The following is a 9,591-nucleotide window of genomic DNA, read 5'->3' as shown; positions in this document are numbered from 1 at the left end:
ATAGATTATATTCAGGGCAGCATTTATGTAACAGTTTTGGGAATGTGATTTTTGGTAACCTGTAGGGTCCTGGGACCTGCCTAAGGTTCCTAAGGATACCAAATTAAGAAATACTTGTATGGTGTTGAACAAATAGGTTTGGGGAAATGATATTCTTAAATGCAGTAAATGGCATTTTTGTTATTTTATCATATAAAACTCTGAGTTGGAGTAGAAGTATAGCCTTTGCTTAGCTCCAGATCTCTTCTCAAAACTTATAGAAAGGTCACCTTGATCTAGAAAGAGTGCTATTGTAATCATTTACATACGCCCTCAGGATTGGGAAGAAACGGAAGTCTATAAACTTCAGATCCCCTGTTTGAGTCCAGATAGGAGCCCAGGTGGAAACCTGTCAGGCTCTGAAGCCTGTGGGAGCATTGAGTGGAGAACACGGAGGAAAGTTAAGGACTGGGGGATGGGGGTGGGGTGTATGCAGAGGCTGGCCGAGGCAGCACTGGCTACATCAACAGTTAAAGACAAGTCTTATCCTGAGGAAGGGGACTCTGGGAGAGATGGAGGCTGCTAGGGACACTTGCCTCTGGAATCTTCGAGATGTTTAGAAAGTCAACAAAAGAGATAAAATTGAAGATCCTGAAGAAAACAAAGAACATCATCACAACCGAGGGCAGACAACCCTGAGAGCAGACCCAAGCAATAAAGAAATGACACGCCTTCAACACTAGAGGGCGTATTTGAATCAGGAAACTCAGTCAGCCACCCAAACGCGCTGCCCTTGCCTGCACTGGATCTAACTAAAGGTCAGAAGAAAATGTGATACAAAACCAGGAAGCAGAAAAGTGTACTAAGCAGAGCTACAGCCTGGAGAAAATAGAGTTTGAAAGTCAAAGCATTTCCCATCGTAAATGTTCTTATCATCTCTTAGGTGTAAACACATACACACACACAATCAAGTAATCTTTTTTCCAAGTGACGCTAGAGAGATAACTCCATGGTTAATCGCTCTTTCAGAGCCTCCAGGTTTGATTCCCAGCACCCAAGGAGCTGTTCACAACCATCTATAATCCCAGTTCCAGGGCATCTAAGGTCCTCTTGTGTCCTCTCCAAATATCATATATGCAGGCGGTGCACAGACATACATGCAGGCAAAATATTCATACACATAAAATGATAATGATAATAATAAATTTGAAAAGAATAAATGAGAGTGGCGATAGTGCTCTTGCACGGGGGACTTTGCAGTTATCATTAACCTTGGGCTGTGGGACAGAGAGTATTATTTTTTTCAACAGAGCTTAACAGCAGCAACCATTCAGCCTATGTGCCCTCCTGGCCAGTGGCCTATGAAGATAAAAAGTCTCATCTATTCTCCTCAAGCCCAAGGGGCTTTGTGTATCACTTGTATCTGCTAGAATGGAAGAGAAATTTTGCTACATTTCTTCTGAGGATAAATTGAGAAGGAAAGGATTAGACAATGTCCATTCCGCTTTCTGGTTGACTCTTCCTGCATCTGTCAACTACATCCTCTAAGCAGTTAGGTTGTTCCAAGGCTCCCGTGTTATGAGGAAGCCTAAATTAGCCAGAGAGGCCAATGACAAAGTCCTGAGCTACGTGGACAAGTGACCTACTGCTTACCAGCTGCCAGGCCTCGCCTCCTCTCACCCCCAGCCCCACGTCCCAGCATCCCAGCATCCCAGGGTCCCAGCTCCAGCTACCATCTGGCCACAGCCTCACCCAATACTCTCAGCCAGAACTGCTCTGCCAAATTCTTCTGGAATTCCAGACCCCCAGAAACCATGGCAATAAGAAAATGAGTATTGTTTTAAGCCACCGAGTCTTGTGGTCTTATTACACAACAATGGATAATCAGGATGAATAAATCCTTGAGGAATAACAACGAGTTCCAGAGAAAAACAGCCGCTCTACTTAACAACCTTTTATGTTCGGTTTTGTTTTGGACACTTTTTGAAGACGCTGACAGTACAGAACATGTGTTTTTGGAGAAGAATTATGTCCTTCTTAGACATGGCTTATAAACTAACCTTTCCCCTGAAGAAGAATTGAGATATTTTTAGATGACTTCCTTTTCCTTTTGTCTTTCTGTTTTGTAGCTGGGAAGGTTTAACTCTTCATTGCTTTTAGCCAAAGCTATGGGGCAGATTGTTAGAACCATTTACTTTGTCCACAGATGGGACAAACATGAAAGGGTGCAGGGATCTGGAGTACATTACACAGAGGTATGACTGATGTTTTTTTCCAAGCTGGAAATGTGAGATTTATTACTGAACATAATTTGGTAGAGTATAGGAAAGCATAGTAGGAGCCCCTGGGAATGCAGAGCCCATCACTTGTCCAGAGGACCATAATTGAGAACATCTTTGACTTCATATCTTGATGGAACAAACCACTTCTCAGCTGCCCTATCTTCAAATTCATCTGCGTTAGACTTAGTGAAGCCCAGCAGCTAGGGAAATAGAACTTGGTTGGGGGAGGGGGTTTAATCATACGTTCTTTATTGTGCAGCTTGGTACAGATAGACATGATGACCTGGTTGTTGTGAACCCTGGCTACTGTGCCTTGGGGCTTCTCAAAGGCATGCATACCTGTCTGGAGCCTAGAGTTGGGGCAGTCCTGAGATTAGAGACATGAATAGCTGGCAGAAAATTGTCTCAAAGGTCCCTTGGGAAAACAGGCTGTGTATACACCCATGGAGGCTGTTGTTTGTAACCCTTGCACACCAGTTCACCATGGGGTGTTTTGTTTTTTAAGTTAGTGTTACAACTGAAAGGGAAATTTTATATTAGTAAGGGTGAAACAAGAGAGAAAATTGTAAAGAACTAATGAAATCTCAGGCAGAATAATCACCCATTTCTTTACATTGAGTCAGAGGAATTAGACCCGCTCTGCTCTCAAGGACTCTGAGGAAAATAAGCAGGATGTAGCTTCCAGGAACCAAGGAGGAGTGTCTTTGTAGAGTATGGAATAAGATTTCACTCTTCCTACTACAGAGTCTAATGCTATGGGGTTAGAGTCTGTCTTCTTTTCCTATTGCTGTGATAAAAATGCCATATCAAAAAAGCATCTTCATAGAGAGAGGGCTTATTATGTCTCATAGCTGAGGAACATGGTCCATCATGGAGGGAAGTCGGGGCAGCAGAACTTGACGTAGTTTGTCATAGTACAACCACCATCAAAAACCAGAGTGAAAGAGTGAATGCTACTGTCTCGCTACCTTTCTCCACTATAGTCCAGGATCCCAGCTTAAAAAATGGGAACATACACAGTGGGTGGATCTTTTTACCTCCATCAGTGTAATCAAGATATTCCTCCACAGACATACTGGGAATCCCCATCCCTCAGAAGATTCTAGACTTTGTCAAGTTGACAGTCAACACTAGCTATCACAACCTTAAAACTTGTCAACTTGATATTCAAACACATCATTTTAAAGCCATAATCTTCCACCCCTGTCTCCATAGACTTGTGACTGTATTATACTAGAAAATGTATTTGATCCTACTTTAAAAGTCCCTAGTCTTCAACAGGTCCAAAACTTTAAAAGTCCAACATCTCTTACCCATGAGCTTCTATAGAATAAAAAGCAAATTACATATGTCTAACAAATGACAGAACAGGGAGGAAACATTATTTCTTTTTATTTATTTATTTATTTATTTATTATAATTTTTTTCTTTTTTTTAAATTTTTTCTCAAATCATAATTAATTCACACAGGGGTTATAAACACAGAAAGGCAGGATGTGGGGAAGGGAATGACACTGGAGTGTGGGTGTTCAGGGGGAATACAGATATCTTCAGAACCGGGTATCAGCTGGGTGAAGGTTCAGGGGACAAGTCACTATGACTCTGCCTATGACTCGCTTGTCCTTATCTAAGTTGGTATTGTCTGCCTAGGCTACCTATTTACAAGATCTATGACTACTCAGGCTTATAAATTTCCACAAAAGCTGCCTGTTGACATTAGCTTATAGCCATCTGTTTTAATGTTTTTCCACTGAGACCCAAGACTTGGTGTTTGTATACATGTATGACAGGCCTATTGCTGATTTTAGGCCTACAGTGTGTAAGCAGGGCTGCCCCTGACATCTCCTCCCTTCTCTAAGTATAGAAGGGCTGTGGCAATTCTAAACTTGCGAAGGCGGGGATAGAGGCCTGACCTCCAGTATTTGAAGGGGACCTTGTAATGGCTCCAGTCCCCCGTCATTGTCCAGTGAGGCATGAGGGCCATACCCGTCCCGATGTCTTTTTCCTGGAGAGGGGATACTTTTGACATCAACCCCTATGCAGTCAGGCTTGTCCCTCAGGGAACCCAGATAGATATTTTTATCTTTTATTGATTTTCCCTTGCAGTGCTTAGCCTCGCAGCCTAAGCAAGAATTCAGATCGCCTGTCAGAGGGGGTTCTGGGTGGCCCCTCTCTGCTTGGTCTAGGAGCAGAAGTCCCCCCTTTTAGGTTGGGTGGAGATGGGTTTTGGAAACACCCTGTATAAAGTAACAACCTCATCTTGAGTCTCATGGTCCTCCATAGCTAACTTATGATAATGCATCTGAGTAGGTTTTGCTACCAAATTATTTATCTGTTGTATCACAAAGTTAGTCCACCTATTTGAGAGCCAGGGACCAGCAGAAAAAAAGCAAAAAGAACCCAAATAATGGTCCCAAGATGGAAGGAAATAGGGTTGACAACCTTGGAGAGGCTGCAAATCAATTCTTGTACCAGCATTCATCTGTCTCTTTCTCTCTCTGATTTTTCTTAGGCTTCACTACCTATTTCATGCTCTCTTTAACCCTCCTTGTCTTGTCTATGTAAAGGCAACCTTCTTCTTTGAGGGTTGTACACAGTCAAGAGCTGTATACAGTCTTTTCTATTGTACTAGAGTAAATCAAGTTCAATAAGGATCTTTATGATTTTAGGAGGTCTCTTCAGACGGCGAAATCTAACTTCAGACGGAGTTAGCTATGGAGGGATTTCTTCAGATTAGTGATGTCAATCTCTAGCTGTTTGATGTTCTTGTCAGTGGCCCTTCAAAGGTCTGAGTAGTATAAATTCGGAGACCAGCATCTGGATTAGAATTTCTAACAGCAGACATCATGGGTGATTCATTTTTACCTGGGATGCTGCCTGAGTTAAAGCTTCTGGGAGTCCCTTTTTCTCTTGGTTTTCTGGGGTTGGGTACAGAGCTGCCGCCTGTGACCTGCTCTATCGGAAACATTATTTCAAAAGGGAAGAATCCCAGCACAAAAAAGACCAGACCAAATCAAGATCAAAATTCAGCAGGGAAGACTTCAAATCCTGGAGCTCAGAGTCCAGCATCTACAGCAGAGTGCAGTAAACAGGCCTTCAAAGCTTTGGCCAGCTCCACTCCTGCCACCTGCAACACACAGTCTCCCTCTTAAGCCAGCTCCACTCCATGCCTGCAGACTTCCTCAGTAGACATCCCAGGGTCCTGGCATCTCTAACATCCTGTGGTCGCCATTGCACCATAGGCTTCAGCTTCCTTCAGTGTCTTCTCAGAGGCACCTTCATGGACTCCAATGCCACCATACATTGTCTGGCCTCAGTTTCTCTCTGAATCCAGGGAGCAGATTTCACAACACCCATGCCCCCAAACCATGTTGGCAGTGCTGGCAAGTTTTGCTGCCAACCTGTGTGCTAATCTGGAGGACACACTTCCCTGGACAAGTTGCTGTGGAGGATCAGAGACCCCTTTCAAGTTAGACATCTTCACAGGACGGAGCCTCCAATGGGTAGAGCTTTGCCTTCGGGACTCCTTTCATCTTGTCCCAGAACAGTGCAGGGGGATCTGAGGCATTAATTACTTGAACAGTCAGATAGATCACTTACTCTCTCAGCACCAGTCTGAATGTTCTCTCGGCTTCAACTCACCTCTGCCAAATAAGCTAGTGTGTTGCTTTTAAATTCCACTTCGCTCTTCTTCTAAGGACACAGGCATAATTAAAGCAGCTTCTTGATTAAAATATTATGTAAATGACCCCTATTCCTGTTCCTGACAGAGTCCCTGTTTGTCACTCAACGTTAGTTGTACGTTACCATTGACTAACACCTGCTATAAAGCTAGATAATTTCAACCAGTTGATTTCCTCATGCTTACACCTGTGTCGTGGTTCCATGCTTACACCTGTGTCATGGTTCTGCCTGCCTGCTCTCTGAAAATGTCTTGTCACCTTCTGTCCATTGCTCCAATCTGTTTTCTCCTGTGGGGTCATGAGAGTGACAGGACATTTGACCATTGTTGTGTCCTCCTCATTCCCTTCAGTCTGCCTGTAGCATCCTTTGGGGCTGAGGTCCAGGCTGTACTTTCATCTTTGATGAGAAAGAAATCTCTTCTACCTTAAGTGCTGGCGCAGGATTCCTCACCTCGAGTCTCAAGTTGCCCTCTTCCAATTCCCATCTCTTGGTCCCAGGCCAGCCTCTTTGTGTTACAGACCAAGAATAATTCCATTTCAATGAGAAAGGAATTTTTTTCTTTTTTTCCTTTTTTTGAAACAAGCCATTCCAGTAGCCATCAAACCTGTTTCTCTAAATATGGCCACATCTTTGGTTTCTGTACACTTCTGAATAGTGTCGGTTTATCATAGTCTTATTAAGAGTAGCACCCAGAAGGCCAAAGAGTAGCGCGGATTCTCTAGATCTCTAGCTTTCTCATTGTTGATGTTCCATTCTCTGGATACAGCGTTATCTACTATCTCTATGAGTCCATAGCCATCTATTGGGTGCCTCAGTCTAGATCTACCATGGAACCACAGTCAGCTCATTCAAAAATGAAGTGGTTGCACACACTGACACCAGTCACTCCAGACTTAATGAGGCTAGTAGGTCAGTAGGTCAGAGTGCCTGTATCTCATACAGGCATCCAGATCCCAGGCCTTATGAACTAGGAAGGGTTGGATGTTTCCCTTTTCTCCCTTCATTATCTATTTGAGAATATGCATTTTAGGGTAGAGAATTTTTTATTCTGACGTAGAATTACCCCGTTTATTTCTGGTAATTTATCAACCAATGTTGGGTTTTTCAAATTGGATTCAACTTTGTCCAAATGTAATAATCATCCCCCTGCCTCACCCCTCCTCCTTTCTTCCTGATAACCATATCTGTCACCTTCTCCTAGGGTCTGAACAGTTGGGTATAGCTTCCATTCTCTAGGGTGAGTCCATAGGCTCCCCTGTTGCCTGACCTAAGCATTTCTTCTGCCTCTCGTGCCCTGCCCATACTCAGATTGTCAGTGGCTGCTGTTGGTGTGCAGTCATTTGCCCAGTCCTCACCTGGCTTGTCTTTCCATGATAATCCCCATGTTCCTGTGCTGACTAGAGCAGATAGTACTTTTGTTTCTCTTTCCATCCACACCCGCTCTTAGCCAACCTATTCTGACTACTTGAAAATACCTTTCCCCACCACACCCCAGCCAAAAGAGCACCCATCTTTTGCTTCCCTGGGGAATGGCCCACATCTAAAACAGGACTCCATCTGTGTTCTTGTAGTGTCCAACAGAGTCTGAACAGAGAAAACAGGTACTGGTTAAACTGAGCAAACAAACACATTTCTTATCCCATTTCTTATAAAGATGGAACTAGAAATGAGTCAGGTGTACTGACACATACTTTTAATTCCAGTACTTGGGAAGCAGAGGCAGGTGGATTTCTGAGAATTCAAGGCCAAACTGGTCTACATCAACAGTTCCAAGATATCCAGAGCTACATAGTGAGTGAGACTCTGTCAAAAACAAACAAACAAACAAACTGATCATTCTTGAATATGTTGATATAAGATGCAGTTCTCAAAGAAAATAAGAGATAGTTTATTCAAGACTCAACATGAATGGCTGTGTTCCAGGAATGCGGATTTAAGTAAGCCCAAATGTCATGTTCCAACGTGGAAGGAGTTTTATAAAGATTTTATAGTAACAGAGCAAAAAAAATCATAAATCAAGATATATTAAAAATATATCAGTAGAGGGGCTGCAGAGATTGCTCAGAGATCAAGAGTACTTAGTACTCTTACAGAGGCTCTGGGTTGGATTTTTAGCATCCACATGGCAATTGGCAACCATCTTTAACTCCAGTTGCAAAGGATCTGACACCCTTTTCTGGCATCCTTAGGCACTGCCTACATACGGCACACTGATATACATCCAGGAGAAACACTCATTATATAAAATAAAAATACACAAATCTAAAAAAAAAAAAAACTGTTGGTGGAACTAGATGTGGTGGTTCACACCTTTAATCTCAACACTCAGGAGGCAGAGGCAGGCATCTCTGAGCTCCAGGTGAGCCAGGGCTACACAGTGAGTCTTTAAAAGCTGGTAGGAATTGAAGGGTTATAGCAACAGAAAAGAGGGAGAATCTGTTTATAGGCCCCAGATGTTATCTGACAGCATTTGTAAGCCTCCTGGTCTGTACAAGCTAGGCATCTGCTTCTTTATTTCAAAAAGATTTTACCTGCTAGTCACAAGGATGTTAGGTCAAACACAGAAATGAACAGCAAATGACCCTTTGGAATGGGTCACCAGGTTTCTTTATTCTGTTAGATTGTATCTACTTCAGACAATAGATAAGAGATACATAGTTTTCTAAAGTTGCCAGGAATGTTCCTTTTCAGAATTATCCAGAACTATTATCTTTGTTCCCACTGAAACATTGAAAAGGAAATGTGCATTTCCTCCTTTCCTTCCTCGGCTACTTTCTTCTAGAGAAGGTGACAAGGTCAAGCTGACAGTATGAAGAGGAAGAGGAAGCCCCCGAGGAAAGGCCTTTGGAGGAGAAGCTACTGGGATTTTTTTTTTTATAACATGCATGCTTGATGTGGCTTTATTTTTATGCCCCGTCTGTGGGCAGTTAACCCAATCCCAAATTTAATAGCCAGTTTTATAGTCTAGTTTTAATAGATGTGTACAAAGCCAGAAAAAATGGCTGAATGGGTAAAGTCACTTGTTACAAAGCCATGGGCCTACTTGGTGGAAGGAGAGTTATCCTCAGACCACACTTGTGTTGTCCTGCTCTGTTCCCTCACCCATAATGGCATGATTGCTGAGATCAGAACTGGTGGCCTGAGAGGAAGAGAGTCTGAAAAGGCCAGGGGTGATGAGACCTCAGGCAGTGGGGGGTGACAGGCTTCAGTGAGACAATTCCTTTAATTTGGGGAGAACAAAGGGATTGGGTGGGGGGGCTTCCGGAAGCCAGGGCCAGGGTGCAGGGGATGCTTCATTTGCATAAGGAATTCCAGGTGCTGCTGGACATGACCTTATAAGAGGTTGCTACTATTGCATGGAACCTCTTCTGGTGTGAGCAAAGGCTGGGGTTGAAGGACATGCAGGCCTGGGACAGGGGAAGGAGTGGTCCCATTCCTACCATTCTTGAGACAAAATTTCTAGGATTGGACATGGCTTGACTGTACTCCTGCTCCAGACCAGCTCCTCCTGGTCCCACAGTTCTACGGCCCTACACACATGCCTCTACTTGTGTATGTAAACACAACCAACCAACAAGCAAATATTTAAAAAATTAAAATGTCACAGTACGGAGAAATCCAAGCATGGTAGTATACACACACACAC

The 9,591-nt window shown here is 43.3% G+C and overlaps 1 pseudogene; it reads right to left on the bottom strand.

The window, feature by feature from the left end:
• Window positions 1–2,659: 2,659 nt before the first annotated feature.
• LOC114612321 lies at window positions 2,660–2,778 on the bottom strand (annotated as a pseudogene).
• Between the last annotated feature and the right edge of the window lie 6,813 nt (window positions 2,779–9,591).

Source organism: Grammomys surdaster, unplaced genomic scaffold (assembly GCF_004785775.1).
Source record: "Grammomys surdaster isolate TR1022 unplaced genomic scaffold, NIH_TR_1.0 129, whole genome shotgun sequence".
Taxonomy (NCBI): domain Eukaryota; kingdom Metazoa; phylum Chordata; class Mammalia; order Rodentia; family Muridae; genus Grammomys; species Grammomys surdaster.
The sequence above is the reverse complement of the archived record's forward strand: the minus strand, read 5'-3'. Positions and strand labels throughout refer to the sequence as shown.